We start from the raw sequence: 12780 nt of genomic DNA, 5'->3' as shown, positions 1-12780 counted from the left end.
TCTATTAGCTAGTGATGGCATCTCCCAGAGGGATAGGTTAGGTTTCGTGGACAAACCGCAAAAGCGGCGAGTAGTCTCACAGCGAAAGTGGCGAATGAAGCGAGCCACAAGGCTGCAGCTCCCCTTAGTCTTAAACTGCAATCATTCTGTCATGTGATTCATTGACGTCACAACCGACAGTAAATTAGAATTATGCACCAGGACTAGAAGAGGAGTTACTTATTTTATTTAGCGCGAAGACACTTTATTTAGTGAGAGCAGAAGTCAACCGGCAATTAGATCAGCAGAGGTAAAAGGGTGGGCAGTGTGAAGTAGAGAGGGGGTGTAGCATGTGCCGCACTAAACGGCAATGTCGCTCTCACCGCTGAGCGATAGTGCATGTAACAAAGTGGCAACACTAACAGCATAGACTTTTGTGCCAGTATTTAGAAAGTTAATTGAGTATTTGCAGACCCAGCAGGCCGAATAATGTGCTGGATCCAGCTGGATTGCTGGTTGAGGGATCCAGCAATTGCAATCCCTAGTAACCATCTCATTGAGTTGCAAATAGCAGTCCCAACAAGTACTGAAGTAATACAACAAAAGTCAAATATCTTTAAGTCAGTCCAACTGTTAGAAACAATGAAGATAGTCTTATTAAGAGGACATAGGATTCTATGTAAAATAGTTAAAACACATCAAGTAATAGGTAGTGGAAAACCTGCCAAGTGGTAAAAGGCTTCTATCTGACTGTTACTTACAGACACCAGCACCTCTGTCACTATTAGTTTTGGATCCATGTTTTATTAGTGTTGTGACTGGTTTTAGTCACTTTTGTAAATATCTGTGCTGACTGAAATTTTCTTCCTTAGCTTCTTGCTACTTTTTCAGATCTGCTGAAGAGACTCCCCTGCATCTTATTTATGAATGTGCAGATCTCTGCTCAGGTGGATTTGTTCATCTGGATTTACTTTGTTGAGCTTTGGTGAAAACCCTAAGCTTTCCTTCAGATCTTTTTTTAATGAGATCAGCCTTCTGAAGTAATCTCTCATGGGATACATAATAGACCTTTTAGGTTGATTTGCATTTGGTCTACTGGCTCCATCTGCACAATAACAATAGCTCAGATTCATCAACTGTAACCTTACTATAGTCTGTTTTGTATTTTCTGATGTTTATCTGGATTAAATTTTGGAATTGCATATCTTATATGCTTTAATTTTTTCTGCAAATAGTCTTATACTATATAAGGTCTGTCTCAAAAGTTTAGGTAAAATGATTTTTCATGAGAAACTTTTAAAAATATTGAACTTTTGATTGATTTTATAAGACAAAGGAGGTTGCAATGCATCATATTAAATGTCATTAAAATGATAAATTTACAGATTTAATAGTTATTAAATTGCTTAGAATAATAGAAATTTTGTTAGATTTTGATGTTGTCCCAAAAGTTTAGGTAATAATAATAATAGTTTATTTTAATTAATTTATAAATTACTTCACAAATTAATAATGAATGACATCAGTTATGACTATTAATAATAAAATCTCGTGAAATCTCATTTTTATAATGGTTAGTATTGAAATTAATGAAGAAATAACAGAAAAATCAAGATGCCCAAAGAAAAAGAAAATTAATTTTCTTCAGAAGAAGTGATTGAAATTTAGAGATTGAAAGCAAGTGGACATTCAGTTACTGAAATTTCAAGCAAATTAACTGTTTATTGTTTGAAAAATTTCCTCATATAATTATAAAGATTAAAGATAGTATTAACATTCACTCTGTCCAATATTTTATACATATCCTTTTCGTTTGTACAGTTGAATATTTGCTTAATTTCAGAATTTTGAGCATTATTGTTTTCATTGTTACATTTACTAAAAATGTGTATTTTTGATAATGGTGTACCACAATTTGGGCATTTGGATTGCACATATTCTATGTATTTATTTCCTAACATTATTCCGTTTTGATTTAATCTGAGTTGCATAATGAATTTTTTAACATTAAATGCAAGATTTGTTAGCACATAATCATTGATTAATGGATAGTTTAAAATTATTTTGTACCAATTTCTGTTTGTTCTTTTTTGAATGTCTTCGATATCTTGTACGATGGAATATTCCATTACTCTATGTATTAATAACTTACTTTGTTGTTCAAAACTGTTAGTCTGATCCAAGAATAATTCTATAGAAAAACCATATGTATTTAAAATCTTTGATAGTTATACTATCCAATTATGTTTAAAGTCCGTATCTCTTGATTTTTCATATAGTAAATACAGTATTTTTGTTGTTAAGTCTCTGGAAGTAATTATTTTTTTAAACCATTTAATATATCTTTTTATCAATATTGTATTTAGTTTGTATCTATTAATTTCTAGTTGAAGCGCACTGCCTGGGATATTGTATTCCAATTGTATTCTACGAATGAATATATTTTGTATTTTTTTTAATTCATCAAATTTACCTATGCTCCAAATTGGGGAAGCATAACCCATTGAATTCATTACAATTGAATTGAACAGCTGAAATTGAGTTTGCACATTCTTCATTTTGATTTTACAAAATAATACTATTAAATTATTAATTAAGTTTTTTGCCTTGTTTATTGTACTCTTATAATGTTTCTCAAATGATAAATTAGGTGTAAATATTATTCCTAAAAATTTAACTTCGTTTACTATTGTCACTTCTTTTTTAATGTAAAACAACGTGTTTTTTAGGTAGATTACTACCGTTTCTAAAAATCATTATTTCTGACTTTTTCGGATTTATTTTTACAACTGTAAGAAATTTATGAATGCTCCTTTTTATTATAGATAATAACTTTTTCAAATATGTAATGTAAATCGTAAACCATTGTTTGTACTTGATGGTTTGCATATATCATTCTTTCTTTTGACTTAAGTTATGGAAATTTCTTACTGTTAGGAAAATAGTCTTTGGATTTTGAGGAAAAGATAGAAAAATTTATAATTTAGCATCATTAAGAACTCCAGACATTAAATCAAGAGCTTGCATTCTGGTTATTATACTTTTGGGCTGTTCAGGATATAGTAATTTCTTAGAGAATACTATTAATAAATTGATCCAGCTTTGTTTCCATCTTTATTGTTGGAGCTTTGAACTTCATTAAGACTATTTTAATGGGCCATCCTAATTTATGGATCTTTACGAAACTAAACAATTTTGGTATTGATATATTGAAAGATAGCTTGAGTCTCAATTCGTCAGGCATACGGGGTGTAGCATGTGCCGTACTAAACGGCAATGTCGCTCTCACCGCTGAGCGATAGTGCATGTAACAAAGTGGCAACACTAACAGCATAGACTTTTGTGCCAGTATTTAGAAAGTTAATTGAGTATTTGCAGACCCAGCAGGCCGAATAATGTGCTGGATCCAGCTGGATTGCTGGTTGAGGGATCCAGCAATTGCAATCCCTAGTAACCATCTCATTGAGTTGCAAATAGCAGTCCCAACAAGTACTGAAGTAATACAACAAAAGTCAAATATCTTTAAGTCAGTCCAACTGTTAGAAACAATGAAGATAGTCTTATTAAGAGGACATAGGATTCTATGTAAAATAGTGAAAACACATCAAGTAATAGGTAGTGGAAAACCTGCCAAGTGGTAAAAGGCTTCTATCTGACTGTTACTTACAGACACCAGCACCTCTGTCACTATTAGTTTTGGATCCATGTTTTATTAGTGTTGTGACTGGTTTTAGTCACTTTTGTAAATATCTGTGCTGACTGAAATTTTCTTCCTTAGCTTCTTGCTACTTTTTCAGATCTGCTGAAGAGACTCCCCTGCATCTTATTTATGAATGTGCAGATCTCTGCTCAGGTGGATTTGTTCATCTGGATTTACTTTGTTGAGCTTTGGTGAAAACCCTAAGCTTTCCTTCAGATCTTTTTTTAATGAGATCAGCCTTCTGAAGTAATCTCTCATGGGATACATAATAGACCTTTTAGGTTGATTTGCATTTGGTCTACTGGCTCCATCTGCACAATAACAATAGCTCAGATTCATCAACTGTAACCTTACTATAGTCTGTTTTGTATTTTCTGATGTTTATCTGGATTAAATTTTGGAATTGCATATCTTATATGCTTTAATTTTTTCTGCAAATAGTCTTATACTATATAAGGTCTGTCTCAAAAGTTTAGGTAAAATGATTTTTCATGAGAAACTTTTAAAAATATTGAACTTTTGATTGATTTTATAAGACAAAGGAGGTTGCAATGCATCATATTAAATGTCATTAAAATGATAAATTTACAGATTTAATAGTTATTAAATTGCTTAGAATAATAGAAATTTTGTTAGATTTTGATGTTGTCCCAAAAGTTTAGGTAATAATAATAATAGTTTATTTTAATTAATTTATAAATTACTTCACAAATTAATAATGAATGACATCAGTTATGACTATTAATAATAAAATCTCGTGAAATCTCATTTTTATAATGGTTAGTATTGAAATTAATGAAGAAATAACAGAAAAATCAAGATGCCCAAAGAAAAAGAAAATTAATTTTCTTCAGAAGAAGTGATTGAAATTTAGAGATTGAAAGCAAGTGGACATTCAGTTACTGAAATTTCAAGCAAATTAACTGTTTATTGTTTGAAAAATTTCCTCATATAATTATAAAGATTAAAGATAGTATTAACATTCACTCTGTCCAATATTTTATACATATCCTTTTCGTTTGTACAGTTGAATATTTGCTTAATTTCAGAATTTTGAGCATTATTGTTTTCATTGTTACATTTACTAAAAATGTGTATTTTTGATAATGGTGTACCACAATTTGGGCATTTGGATTGCACATATTCTATGTATTTATTTCCTAACATTATTCCGTTTTGATTTAATCTGAGTTGCATAATGAATTTTTTAACATTAAATGCAAGATTTGTTAGCACATAATCATTGATTAATGGATAGTTTAAAATTATTTTGTACCAATTTCTGTTTGTTCTTTTTTGAATGTCTTCGATATCTTGTACGATGGAATATTCCATTACTCTATGTATTAATAACTTACTTTGNTAAACTATAGTTTAAGTATTATTTAAAAAAAAAAAGTTTTTTACAGATCACTAAAGACACTAATTTTTTAAAATAAAATTGAAGACAGTCTGCCCAAAAGGGACCACCATTTATTATTTCTGTGTTCCAGACAATACACGTTCTTGGCAACAGACCTTTCCTTGTAGGCTACTTGTTGCCAGAAGTTTAAAAAGTCCTTTAAAAAACACAAAAAAATATATCCAATTAAAATTACAAATAATTTCTTAAAAAGGAACTGGTGACATTCAGACGTCTTTCTTGCATTTATCATACCTTCGTTTGGGGTGATACCGCTTTTATCTACTAAAAACAAGCGCTGGAAAATGTAGATTTGATGAAAGCTGACCCCTGGTGACGATACATGTAGATTTTCATCTGTAAATTTTCGTCCGATGGAGATTATTATTAAATANCTTAGAGAATACTATTAATAAATTGATCCAGCTTTGTTTCCATCTTTATTGTTGGAGCTTTGAACTTCATTAAGACTATTTTAATGGGCCATCCTAATTTATGGATCTTTACGAAACTAAACAATTTTGGTATTGATATATTGAAAGATAGCTTGAGTCTCAATTCGTCAGGCATCCTTTAATAATTTAATTTATTACCTTTTCTATATTACTAAAAGAATTGTAAAATTGGATTAATCAACTTTAATTCTAAGGATTTAGTATATGGTAAAAAAAAATTTGTTTTTGCAATTTATAAATTATTATTATGTAAATTTGATTGTGATGGAAAAATTTTAGGTCAAGTTCTGATGGATATTTGCACTAGAATTTTTCCATGACAATGAAATTTACGTAATAAAAGTTCTATAATTAACAATATAATAATAAAAATTTTAATGCAAGTTACTATGGAATTTGCATTAGAATTTATCTTTTCACAGGGAAAATCCAATGGGAAAGATAAAAATCTCTGAATTCCAGCCTGCCAGAAAAAGATTGTTGTGACTTTATATTTCATCATTAAGGAACTGTTTCATGAACAAGTTCATTTAGTCCTGGAGATGTTTTTATGCACTTCCTTAATATTATTCTATCTCTGGAGTGGTTATATTCCTTCTTGTTCTATTAGCCTTGTTTTTTCTGTAGAGTTCTAAGAATCCATTTAAGTTTCTTGATTAATAACATTTTATTTTTCATTGCTTTGTATTTGTTTTTACTTATGTTCTTTCAAAATTTATATTAAATTGTTCAACCAACTAAAGAAGCTTGAATAAAACAACAAAAATACTTTAAAATAAGTTATTTTTAATATTAAATATATTGTTTATTCTATTTATGTTGCTTTTGTAAGTTTAAATTTTTTTCATTATGTGATTTTTAATATTTCAAAATCTAAAGAAAAATGTTGAAAACAAGTTAAATGACTTTAAAAATTAATTAGTAAATATTATTTTTATAGTTATAAAATTTATTGAAATATTCAAATTCTCTAATTCATACAAATGTTGTCCTGTTGTTTTAAACAAATTACATAATAAAAAATATATAATATTAATAAAACACACCTTTAATAATCCAGCTAATAAAAATTAATAATATAATGACGTTTTCGATCATTTCTTAACGATCTTCTTCAGTTACTATAACATAGAATAAAATCGAACACAAAAAAGAACGTAAATACGTAAATTAGCTGGATTATTAAAGGTGTGTTTTATTAATAGTATATTTATCCAGTTCGTTCGTTATATAATAAAAAAAAAAATATATATATATACCATTAAAATGAATTAACAATGTTTTAAACTGAGAAATGTTTAGTTTGTTTTCTAAATATTCTAATTTTTATTTATATGAAGGTTTAAATATTATTCAATATAAACTAAAACTGTTAAATATAAAATAAAATAGTTAAATAATTTTTATCAATTGTTAAATTGTTTGAGTAAGAGATTTTATATTAGCTACTATAATTAAAGACTGAATATTCTAATAAAATTTAGGTTAATAAATTATGTGAATTAAATTATAAACTATTTTATAAAATGTTTAAAATTAAGAATATAGTTAGATAAGCTAAAGTTTTCTATGTTTAAAAGGAAAAAAGAATAATAGAAAATTGAGAAAATTGAATTTTTGACTACTGGATTACATTAATCATAATTAATGATACTACTATTGCATATTATACTAGATTAAGATTAATTAGATTGATGATAATTAGTATATTATCCTGGATTAACCTATATTAAACTATAGATAACTAAATATACAGAAATATAAACATCCATTAACACAAATGCCTACCTCTAGGCAAAATTACTTAGCATTTGATTATTAAATAGTAGTCATATTATAGCCTGATATAATCAGGCAGATCGTTTGGTCTAAATATAATGATAAGTCTTTTTTTTTACTTATTTTATTATCTTGTATGTTAAAATGAATTTTATAATAATATTGACTAATAAATCATAAAAATTATCTAAACTCTTCTTATAAGAAAAGTTTAGATAATTTTTATGATTTATATATTTATATAAGAAGAGTTTAGATAATTTAAACTCTTCTTATAAGAACTATAATTATTTAAACTATAATTTAAACTATAGTTTAAGTATTATTTAAAAAAAAAAAGTTTTTTACAGATCACTAAAGACACTAATTTTTTAAAATAAAATTGAAGACAGTCTGCCCAAAAGGGACCACCATTTATTATTTCTGTGTTCCAGACAATACACGTTCTTGGCAACAGACCTTTCCTTGTAGGCTACTTGTTGCCAGAAGTTTAAAAAGTCCTTTAAAAAACACAAAAAAATATATCCAATTAAAATTACAAATAATTTCTTAAAAAGGAACTGGTGACATTCAGACGTCTTTCTTGCATTTATCATACCTTCGTTTGGGGTGATACCGCTTTTATCTACTAAAAACAAGCGCTGGAAAATGTAGATTTGATGAAAGCTGACCCCTGGTGACGATACATGTAGATTTTCATCTGTAAATTTTCGTCCGATGGAGATTATTATTTTTAAATAAAATTGAAAATAAAATTTTATTTAAAAATAATAATCTCCTTCGGACGAAAATTTACAGACACTAATTTTTTATTTTTCAAACTAATATGTTGTTTATTTTTACCATAAATTCTTAAACTAGCTGTATACTTTCTTTATTTAAATTACCATAAATTCTTAAACTAGCTGTATACTTTTTTTTATTTAAATTACCATAAATTCTTAATGATCTGAAACATTTTTCATTTTTCAGATATTTTGATAATTGATTAGGATTATGATAAACATTTCTTGGTGTTAAAAATTTAATATTTCATCAAATTGTAAATTTGATAAAACATTGAGATATTTCAATATAATTAAAAAATAATTTTTAGTGATATAAGATTTTATATAAAAAGCAAAAGTCTTCTCTTTTGCCTATTATATATATATACAGCATTGGGGAATATTTCATGTGAGAACACTTAACAATCCTCTTCACTTCCCAAAAGCCTACTTGGAAAATTCCTACAGACTTTTGGGAAACATTAAATGTTTGTTTTATTTATAGTCATTAGCATTAAAAGGTAGCAACACTAATTCTGTCTTATCTTTCTTGCCTAGAGCTTGATTATGATAGATGTTTGGCTGGTTGGTAAGGATTTTTTTCCCACAAAGGTTGTACTGCACCATGCACCAAGAATTAAAAATTAAGAATAAATAAATAAAATTGTAAATAAAATTTAAATCAATAACAAAAGCATAAACATTAAAGGAAATTTTTTACTATTAAAAATACAAATCCATGAAACAATGCTGATGTTACCTATCCTGGATCAAAAGTATGTATGGATTATTAAGTAATTTGAATTTTTATAGAAAAAGAAAGAAAGATAAAAGTGTTACTGATGAATCAGATGACAAAAATGACATTTATTTTTTAATTGGGTTATAATGTCGTGTATTATTTAGTTCATAATATTTTCATTTATTAAATGCAAAATTTTGTTCTGAAAATTTTAGAAAACTATTTTAATGATTTTGTGTGATTTCCTTTAAATATTCATTAGAAAAATATGCAAAGAAAATAATCTGTTTGTAATATATATATATATATTACAAATATATTACAAAAAATATTATGTTACTTGACCCTAAACTTTTACAATTCAAACCAATATATATTGGTTTGAATTGTAAAAGTTTAGGGTCAAGTAACATAATATTTTTTGTAATATATTTGTAATATATATATATATATTACAAACAGATTATTTTCTTTGCATATTTTTCTAATGAATATTTAAAGGAAATCACACAAAATCATTAAAATAGTTTTCTAAAATTTTCAGAACAAAATTTTGCATTTAATAAATGAAAATATTATGAACTAAATAATACACGACATTATAACCCAATTAAAAAATAAATGTCATTTTTGTCATCTGATTCATCAGTAACACTTTTATCTTTCTTTCTTTTTCTATAAAAATTCAAATTACTTAATAATCCATACATACTTTTGATCCAGGATAGGTAACATCAGCATTGTTTCATGGATTTGTATTTTTAATAGTAAAAAATTTCCTTTAATGTTTATGCTTTNGATGAATAATAATAATAATAATAGAAATTATTATTATTAATGAATTATAGAAATAATGGAATTAACAATTTCTTTATTTCACATATATTATTAATATAGTTTTAAAATTTACAATTATTATAATAAATATTTTATATTAGTGTTTCTCAACGGGGGTGATATCGCCTCCATGTGGGCGTTTTTCCATGTTGAGGGGGTGATTAGTAACAATTTATATTTTGGGTGCAAAAAACAATTTTCTAGGCAATATAGTAAAACATTATAGTAAGAATAATTAGATATTTTATTCATTATATTGTACAAAAAATTAAACAAATAACATTATACTAGTCACTAGTCTATTCAATTCAGTACGAATTTGGCGTTAGCCTTGGCCCTCGGCATTGGAATTTTGAAGTGAAGGGGGCGATACTATGTAACGGTTTTATTGAAGGGAACGACGATTCGTTAGAGGTTGAGAAACACTGTTTTAGATAAATCTACCATAATTAATTAACATGTAACCTTTTAATTTTTTATTATATTTAATTTAATTATTTTTAATAAATTAATTAGAAAATTAATATAGTTTTACATTTGTATTTCTTAAAATCCATTAAATTTTTTATGTGTAATTAGTTTCTATCTTTTCATAAAATTAACATATGGTAGGTAAATTTAAAAATTGTTAAATTTATATAATTATTTGAAAATACGTATTACATTTTAATTTCTATTTGAATAAATAATAATAATAATTAATACTGTAGATCTTTTATTATTAAAAATTAAATACAGTATCAAACAACCTGGAAAGTTACTGTGTTGCTATAATTTATAAATATGTGGCTCCATCTATTAATGGTTACATATAATATTCCATGTGATATACTTAATGCTTAAAAATGTAAAATTCATAAAATCTTATGTAATTAATAAACCTAATCAAAAGATGTTCATGATCTTAACTTAAGCTATTTGATTAACATGTACAATTTATTTCTGTTATTTAAGATTTTTAATTAAATTTTACTTTATTTTTAAACTTTAAGGATTGATTATTCCAAATAGAGTAAATATTTATTGTTATTTAATTATTCATTTAATTACTTGTAAACAAATATGTAATAAAGCATGATTTTTATTTGATTGTATAAATAATTTCAGCTGTAAAATGATATTATATAATAGTAAAAATATTCAATTTATCTAGCTTAATCGTGTTTTAATTGTATAAATTTATGAAACTGATTTATCAGCATTAAATTTTAGAAAACATTTTTTTATAAATCACTTGAATAGACACAATTGCATTCTTGAAACATTAAATTTGATTGCAATATTAATTTAATAAAGCACATCATCTGTTTTATATTTTTTTCATTTAATATCAGCAGTAAAACATTATTTNAAAATTAATAATTCAAAATTCACCACTTCAATAATAATTTTTTAAAAAGTTGAAGTAAAATTTTAAAAATATGCATTGAAATTTTTAAAAAGAACTAATTTCATTTTTTAAATTTTATTCACAAATTTATTAAGTTTTTTTAAATTTATGAAATTATATAAAATAGAAATTAATTAAATTTAAATTAATAAGAAAAAAGAATTTTATGATTAAAATTAAAATTTAGAAATCATTTATTGATTAAATCCTTAATTAAATTTTAATTTAATATCTTTGTTGATTTTTATCTTTCTTTATTCAATGTAGACATTCTGCAATGAAATAATTTTTAATAAATCATATTTTAATTACACAAACATCAACAATAGCAATAATTATTATTATTCTTATTAGGATATCTTTATTATAATTTAATAAATTTTTATGTATTAAATGACAAGCATGAATTAAATATGAGAATACTGATTTATTTATAATGAGAGATATTCAGAATTAATAGTCTCTATTAGATAGTGTAACATTGTTAAGCTATATTTCTGAAATAATTTTATTATTTACTGTATAATAATAATTTATGAAATAATTTATTATATATATACAGATGTTGATATTATGATGATGCATTATTTATTTGCAAATTAATTTTTATGACCAATTATTTATATTATTAAATTAAACCTAAATTTAAATTCTCTATTTATAAATAATTTTAAAATCTAAATACATATATATCTTTGTTATATTTCTTCATAAAATTTATGTATTTTTCAAATAATTTGAATAATTTTAGGCCTTTACAAATTTAGCCTTTATTTTGTCATTAATATATTGCTATAATTAATAATTAGGTAATTAAATTTACTAATTAAGTGTATACATCATGTATTTAATTAATATGTTGTGTGTTTGGTTTAATTTCATGTTTGTTATCTAATCATTTATGAAAACAAACATTGGAAGTAATAAAATTCTTAAAAAGAAAAAAGTTCTTTTTAACAACATAAACATTTCTAATGTCTTATACTTGGTCAATTTTATAAAAGATATCAATAAAAATTAATATATTTGTGAAAGGAACTTCACAATTGGAAGTTTTTATATTTTACATTATCTCTAAAGTATCACTTTTGATGATTTATTACCCATAAAAACAGGTTTTATCTGCTTACAATAGTATATAATATCAGAAGATAGCAATATCTATTGATAGCAAATTGTCCTGTAGCACAATAGAGTTTTCTTCAAAAGGTCAAGTGTCATAGATATATTTCACCTTGGGCATTATCTGTATTGCAATTTAGTTGCAGCATTTTCTTATTTTTAATGAACTGGGATAGTCAAAATGAACATGGATAGTTTGAGAGGATTGAAGGCATTCATTCATTAAAAGTTCTTGCTGGATTTAAAGTTTCTTGTTTTTGAATTATATTTGTGCAATTGAATTGGTTCCTTATTACGTTGAACTATTCTAATCAAATAATTTTTTTTTGCAACTAAATTATCCATTTAATGTATAAGAAAATTATTATATACAGAATGATATTTAAATTTATTGTTTGCATTTTCTAGCATAATTCTCAAATAATTTTGGTAGATCATATTTGATGATATAAATTAATTTCCATATATTTTAGATGTTGTATATATACATTACAATTGTAACAGTACAAAAAAATTCCAGAATTTATAGTAATTATTGATAACAAATTCCTGATAAATAAATAATAGAATTATATTCTCATTAATAATACTCTAAATGGGGGTTCGT

General features: G+C 25.3%; 1 protein-coding gene across 1 annotated transcript in view; it reads left to right on the top strand.

Moving 5' to 3' along the window:
• Window positions 1–12780, top strand: part of LOC111635449 (GPI transamidase component PIG-T-like) — a 54553-nt gene that overhangs the window by 36923 nt on the left and 4850 nt on the right. The window lies entirely within an intron of this gene.

Source organism: Centruroides sculpturatus, unplaced genomic scaffold, assembly GCF_000671375.1.
Source record: "Centruroides sculpturatus isolate CEXI.00-Female unplaced genomic scaffold, Cexi_2.0 scaffold819, whole genome shotgun sequence".
In the NCBI taxonomy this organism is placed as follows: Eukaryota; Metazoa; Arthropoda; class Arachnida; order Scorpiones; family Buthidae; genus Centruroides; species Centruroides sculpturatus.
The sequence above is the reverse complement of the archived record's forward strand: the minus strand, read 5'-3'. Positions and strand labels throughout refer to the sequence as shown.